We start from the raw sequence: 7,716 nt of genomic DNA, 5'->3' as shown, positions 1-7,716 counted from the left end.
TCTCTGAAACATAAACAAGGTCATTATAAAAAAAAAAGTCTGAAGAGCCTTAACCATCCTCCAAGGAAAGGGTTCATCTCTCTGCCAGCCACCATGCACAAAAGTGACCTGAATTGAAAGGCTCTTTACAAGTTTGTGAGAAATCACAAGGTGCACTTTCCTTCTTGCTGCTTTTCCCCTCCAAGGAGTGTTAACTTTCTGGGGTTTGTAGAAATCCTGATCATGTGTGCAGACAGATAGCTGCCACGTAAGAGGAGGCTTAAAGGACCAGAAAGAGACAGACAGATTTCATGAGATGGCAAAACCCCTTTTGAAAGAAGGGTGAGGAAAAACACCTAAATTAAATAGGATAAAATAACTGTGCTGCCTTTCAGCCAAAGCCTCAAGGAAGCAAACTCTTCAAAGCAGTGTGTTTCAGTTAGGCTTAATCTTAGGATAGCATGGTTTAAAAATAGTCTTTAAAGGATAACTTTTATACAGACATCTGTCATTAAATTCTGTGGCCACTCAAAATATGGGTATGAGAGAAAGCTAGTTTACCTTCAACTTTTGCAAGTTCTGCTTGTGTACATGCCTCCCTTAAGGGTGGCCTACAGTTGTGACAGATGTCTGTTTGTCTTGTATTACTCAGTCCAAGAATTATTTGCAACTTGGGCTGTGAAAACTAATAGCCTGCAAGATATAGATACCAAAGAAAACCGGTTTAAAAAGCTTTAATGTTTAGTTTGCAGTGTCCTTGCATTTATCCTATCATGTCTTAATAAAAATGCCAGGTCTCTTAATACCTTGACCAGAGTGGCTGACAGTGGTGGAGTATGCTAGAAATGCTGTTGTGCTTTAATGCTTGTTGGGTTCCCCCCTTCTCTGGGACTAGAAGGGAGTTGTTTTTCAGGCATTAAAAAAAGTTAAGTGTGCATTCAGGATTGTGTTGAACTGCAAAAACCTTTTTGCCCCTCTCCAGCCTGCACCGCATAGAAGGTGACAGACACTGAAGTTGCCCTTTGCTATTTTGTATGGAGCCATTGCACAAACCCCCAGTCCAGCTCTGTCAGGAAGAGGAATGACTTTAACTCTTTCAAAGTTGCTGTCTATTTAATTCAGTGGGATTTGCTTACAAACCGAACCTCAAGTGTTTGACCTCACGTGTTGGGGAGCTTTTTCGTTTTAAAAACACTACTTTTTTAGCTACCCAAAAGAATTCCTTATCTTTGTCATAGATAGTGCTAAGCACACTTGGTCTCATTGAAAAGTGGTAGTGTAGCTTATAAAATGGAGTGTTTTATATGCAATGAAAATAAGTAGCGATAATATACAATGCCAACATCAGATGCCCCATAGGGGCTTTTAAAAAGTAATACTTTAGACGAGATTCAAACCTTGCTCTGTTTTTTCCATGCATGTTCTCAGGCTATGCATGTTCTCAGGTTAATGCCCCAGTGTCATAATACATGTGGTGCAGAGAGAAAAAGCAAGGCTTTGAAGCTGGTTTGCAAACTGAACAAGCATTCAGAATAATCTTCTGAACTAGTGGAAATGGCCTGGAAAAGGGTGAGGTGAGCTTGTGCCTCTTTCTCTTAGCTCTAACACTGGGGAACAACAGAAGTGGGCGACAGACGTGTCTACTAGAACTCCCAAAGGAATTTCACTATGCCAGGTTAAACCAGTGGCTCTCAGTAAACTTTTTGCTTGACAAAACGTTATCAGCAGTCAGTATGGCTGATTTGGTTTCAGCCTGTGAAGCAATCTTGTCCTTTCTCAAACTATTTAAGCAGGAACTTCAGTAGCAAGCTGAAGCTGACTCAGTACTTGATAATGCAGGTCCTTCAGATAATTCACTCCTTTTTATTTAGTACCTTTTTAATACAACATATTTAAGGAAGCCCATAGCTACCTTGCAAAGAAAGCAAGGGAAGGATGACACCACCTGAAAACTAATGCAAACTGGGGCCAGACATAACCAAGTTGGGAGAAGGAAGAATAAGGCACTTGGATGTGGCATTCCCTTGGAATTGCACAAATATGGGCCCAGTCTGTTACGTTACAGTTAAACCAAAATTAATTTCTGAAGAGAGCTTATCTTGCCATAACTTTGATCATAAGATTTCTTTGGTCAGTTCTGGTTTAAAAAAAAATAAAATGTGCCAAAGTCTTTTGTTTATTTTTTTAAAGGAGTGTAAGCCAAATGGTGCCAAAAGGTAATAGGGTATTTAAAAGTAGAGATATTTAGACAAACAGTTTGGAGCTGTATAAAAAGCAAACACTGGTACTTGCATTAGACAAATATTGTACCTTTGGTCTTTGAGTCCTTGGGAGTTTGAAACCCAGTTTGCTGTGGTACAAAATGCACAACTAGACATGCCACTATCTTTTTGAAGTTCTACCTCACTTTGCAGAAGTAAATCATCTACCTCAATTTAGCATCAGACAGGTTTGAGAAATAATTGAGAATCTGCCTGGGGGAAGGATTCATCCTACCTGTTGGACAAGCATTTTAATTGAAACAGAGATACCGTGTACAATGTGATGACTGCTTGCTTTTGTTTTTGCTGCCTGCCCATGGAAATATTAAGCTGCCCTTGCTAGAGAATCTGTAAATAAAACCAAATGTTCAGGCAAACTGGACTGAAATAGCTGAAACACTTTTGAGTTTGTTCTGTTTTCACTACGAAGTATGGAAATGTAAACTTTTTTCAGTATTATGACACTACTAGCTGACATGACATACTTCACGTTCATTTGCAGTGTTCTAATGTCCGTAAGACCTTAGGTCTTCTCTCTACAAGAGGAAAAACTTTTATGCATGCCTACAAACATGTCCTGATTGGAAAGACTAACGTTACGATTGCTGTAAAAGCAACGCTATACCAAATGCTTGAAGGGAATAAGATCCTGATTTTTTTTTTTTGACTTGGTGATTGTATTAGTAGCTTTCTTGACTCAATGGGATTTTTTCCACCATGACAAAGCAACCAGGTTCCTATTCCTGGAGGGCAGTTTAGGTTTGGACATTCTCAGGAGAGGCAGTTTACAACCAGTATGTTGGGGTTTTATGCAACTTTAATAGTGACATGCAACATGCCCCTTGTTTTACCTGTGGAGTAAAGTTGCAGAAGCACATTGTCAGATTACTATATTGAAAAAATCTGTTTTCCTCCCCTGCTTATATTAGGGGGTGACAGAAGTGGGTACAGGAGACCCCTAATAATGATAGGCTATGTTGGGTTTGGTAAATGTTATGGTGGAAAATGTACATTGATGTCTCTTAAGTGATCTTACGGGTTAACGAGCCAGACTGGCATCTTTTTCCATCATTGTTTAACCAATAATGGTTCTAAAAAATGCTTTGTGTACCTGCATGGTCTTAGACCTTCTATTAATGATTGTATCAACTTACAAACTCAGGTAGATAATTTTTTAAGCTCTTTTCATAGAGCCTTACTGACTGAATGTTAAGTGTCTGTGTAGTGATGTAGTTAAGTAACTTCCTTTTGAACTACCAGACTAGTTGAAAAAGAAAAAGTCCTTTTATAGGTTTGTAGAGTACTTTTCAGACAATGTAGTAGTTTTTCCTTCAGAGGGAGAGATGTCTGTTTCTGGGTTTTGGTTTTAGTTTCTTTTCTAAAGTGACTAAAGTTTTTAACTAGTTTGTAAGGTGTGCTTAGTCACCTGAGTTGGTGGGGGTTTCTTACTGTATGTGACTCTTGTTTGTACTGTGCATTACCTGTCATGCGCTGCTTGGTTGGTGCACAATTTGTTGGAGTAGTGAGGGTGTTGAACCTGCAATTTAAGTCAAGTAGAAATTGGAAGCCTTGAACAAAATGGAGGTTGTCTACATGAAACCAGGGTCACAAACGGTGCATTTTTTCTCCCCTCATTTAATTGACTGTAGATGTTTGGCCCCATCTTACAAAACTATATTACCGGTGTATAAGCAGCATTGCCTTGGTGCAGGTTTGCATTGGGATCCAGAATGATTTTGTCAGTCCTTGGATGTTGGGCATCTTGAGTCAATTGGTTTTGCAGTTTCCTCTTCTGTTGCAGTGGTTTCTCTTCTACTTTAGTGATTAATCATGCTGCTCTCCTAATAATAATAAAAATGTCTCAGCAGGACAGACAGTGCTCTGCTTTTAATGAGCTGCGCAGAGCTTTTGTATCTAATTGATAATGAAACTGGCTGTGACAAGAACTTCCATGCTCCAAAAGGGGCATCACATTTCTACTTGGACAAAAAGTGACATTTTTAGATGTCAGATGTTGAGTACTGCAGAGAAGAAAGCATGACAGGTTATGTGCAAAGTTTTACGTATAATAAGTGAGCAAAATGTTAGAACCCTTGTGTTAATGGAGGCTTCTGAATGTATCTTTGTGGTCCATAGGGAAGGCTGAAGGATGTAGCAAGGAGACGATGTATCAGCTACTGGCAGCCTTAAAACAAAGTCAGTGTCTCTCTGGACTTTAAAATGTTCCTATGCAGTTTATTTTATTTTTGTTTAATCAAATAAATGTGAGGAGTTTTTTCATGGCAAATTGGTGTATGTGTGTTTCTGTATTACCCAGTCAAAGCCTTTTCTTCTGTCAGGATGCAAAAAAGAAAAAGCATTTACCTGAATTGAACCTGGCTGCCTCTGGGTGATGACTACTGAAAACTTTAACCAGAGGCACCTGCTTTGAAAGGAGAGAGGAGAAATGTTGGGGTGCTTTTAAGAGAAGTGTGGGTTTGTTTTGTTTTTTTTTTTTTTAAAAAGTAATTTTGATGCAGTGTCTAACTCTTAGTTGGCTGGCCTATGAAAAAAAACAGCCTCCCTGTCAGGACTGGAAGAAATGGCTTTGATACTGAACTCACCACCTGTACTCCATGCATTTTTCTAGTTCCTGGTTTTTTAACTTTAAGTCCATTTCTAGGTTTCCATTTCTTCACCTTTGCAACTGTGAAAGTAATGCTTTTGCTGAGTGGTAGCATAAAGCAAAGCCACCAGAACATTTAATAGTGTATCTGACATCTTGCAAAGCAGACTGCAACATAAGTTGGGTAAGCAGAAAAGGTGCTCTTTTTCCTTACTACTTTAGAAAAGGTTTGAAAAGAAATAGTGCATGTGGGAAGATGCTCTTCAGCAAGTAATGTTTGGGCATTAAGGCCACTGACTGACTTTGCAGCATAGGTAGCAGTGGAGGTGAATTTGTTTCTGAAAGTGCTGAATGCACTAGGTCTTTAAAGCTGAGATGCTTTCTGACCCTGGCTGTGTACAACTGTAGCACTGCTCAGCACCATGCTGTGCTCTACGTATCAAAAGCCTTGACCAGACCATCACTCTTTCTTCCTGCTGGAGCAGCTGGCAATATGCCAGCACTACAAGGATCACTTCAAGCTGAAAGAAGGGAGGGAGAAGACCCTGTGAAGGAGGGGGAAAAGGCTGCTCAGGTGAGTTTCAAGACTACAGAGTGGCTAGCTTTGTGTGGTACTCGGTCTGTATTCCCTTAGCTTCTCTGTGCTCTCTCCCTGAAGAAAACCAGAACCTGGAAGCTCATTAAGCAACATGAGATGGCTCTGAACACTGCTGAACAAGGGCTGCACCATTCTTGCACTGTGGCTGTGGTCACTCTGTTGCCCAGTGCTTGGGGGGAAGGGGAGTGCAACCCCTTTCTCCTGCTGTGGGGATATCAGCCAGTGCATTGGCTGCAGGGGTGAGATCCTAGAGGCAAGGGGAGGGCAGGAGGATAGGGACAGGGAGCCTTTCCTCGAGGAAGTGGCCTGAAGCAAAATAATAACATTATTGATTTTACTAACTGTGCTGCTTCTGCTCCCACTGCTTTTACCACAGGACAGCTTGCAGTTTTACTTGATCTTCACTTCTTTTCCCTCAGTTGGTTTTAGGCTCTGACAGTAAAGGCAAAAGTGGACTGTGATACTATGGCAATGCCAGAGAGGGAGACAGGTCCTTGCCTGCTCCCTTCCTAGATGTGTTGATACTTTTTTGCCTTTAACAGAGGCTTCTGCTTACATGCAAATGCAGCTGTGATAAGATGTGGTATCTGGGGAACAACAGCCGCATCCTTCATCAGCCTCAAGGGGAGCATTGGGTGCCTCTGGCTGGAGCTGGGCACTGCTGAAGCAAGGCGTTAGCAGCTTTTGCATGTGAATGCCCTGCATTCCTGGGGGGGTGGGGAAGGGCAGAGAAGAATCTTCTGTATTCAAGGCCTGGGACCACACAGTGAGCATCTTTAACCTTTTTGTATTTAATCAGTCATTCTATTTTGACTTGAGGGATGTATGAGGTCCCTTTTTCCCTTCTTTCAGAAAAGTGACCTCTATATACTTTTTCCTGATTTTTTTTTTTATTTTTTCCCTTACCTGAGGACAGAGTATGCCAGCTGCTGCAGTGATAGCAAAGTTATTGAAAAAGTCAGCTACTTGGTCATTACTCTGAAAGCCTTGAAAAGTAGCAAAGCCTGCTACCTAGCAGAAGGCTAGTAGCTGTTCTCAAGCTTTCTGTTGTACTGCTTCATGATGGCTAGCTTCCTGCTGAGGGGACACACACTTGTACTCATTCTACAACTTGCACATTGTTTAATCAACTTACTAGTTGTCTTCTGTCAGTTGTGGCTTGTTTGTTCAAGATCTTGAAGGCAAACCCAGGGTGTCTGCACTACCTAATGCTCAAGTTACTGAGGGTAGAACTTGCAGGACCTGCATCTCAGGTGGCCACTTGAAAGTGTGACCTTCATGGTGGTGGCTGGAGGCAAAGTACAATACCAGCAGCAGAGGGAGATAAGGTGTTATCCCAGCTCTACCCTGGAGATTATCTGGGCAAAGTCACAAAAGAGCTGAAATGAAACAAAACAGCCAGGGAGGGGAAGTGAGGAGAGATGCTACATTCCAGGCTGGGCTCCGATTCTCTTATCCCTGGATAAATCCTGAGGCAAGACAGCTCATCTGTTCTCCATTGCTCACAAAAGGAACCAGAGTGTCCTTGCTTATGCTATCTTACAGCCTCTTGGTTTGAGCAAAAGTTTTTGAAAGAAAGAAGTATGCCTCTGAAGTGGAAACCAATCAACCACACAACAAAAACAACAAAAAATCCTTTTTCTTACAGCCAGGCACTCTTCCATTGTACCTGTATCATTCCACCTTCCTTTAGGACAAAGGGAGAAGGAAAAACAAAAAACATACACAAATCCCCCAACACAAATAAGCCCTATCCAGCTAAAGCAAGAGTGTTCCCCAGCACTGTTTCCTTCAGAGCACCCACTGCCTGCTGTAACCATTGCCCTACACATAACTCCACATCCCCCTGACCCTGCCTTGCTACACTAACATAGGTTTAGCAGCAGTACCTGTACCAGCTTTTGTCCTTGCTGACCAGTCAGATCTTAACACCTCTCCCGTTTTGGCAAACTGTTTTGGCTCTTGGTGCCTGTTGAGCCCATGAGGCAGGAGAAGCAGGCAGAGCAGCACACACACCTGTCCCCCATCCAGTACCAAACTCCCAGCTGCTGCAGGGTCATGGACTGTAGCAAAGCTGGGCAAAAGCCTCCTCTTTGAGAAGTACAAAACCATAGCTAATCTGTGTCAAATAAACAAACACAGCAGCCAACACAACAGCTCAACTGCTATTTCAGCAGGACTTTAGTTCAGGTAAATGGTAGTCTCCTTCCAGCTGCTTCCCTCCTATATATTCTCTTCAACAAGAGCTGAATTATACACTTGGATAACCACTT

This window comes from Gavia stellata, chromosome 6 (assembly GCF_030936135.1).
Source record: "Gavia stellata isolate bGavSte3 chromosome 6, bGavSte3.hap2, whole genome shotgun sequence".
NCBI lineage: Eukaryota > Metazoa > Chordata > Aves > Gaviiformes > Gaviidae > Gavia > Gavia stellata.
The sequence above is the reverse complement of the archived record's forward strand: the minus strand, read 5'-3'. Positions refer to the sequence as shown.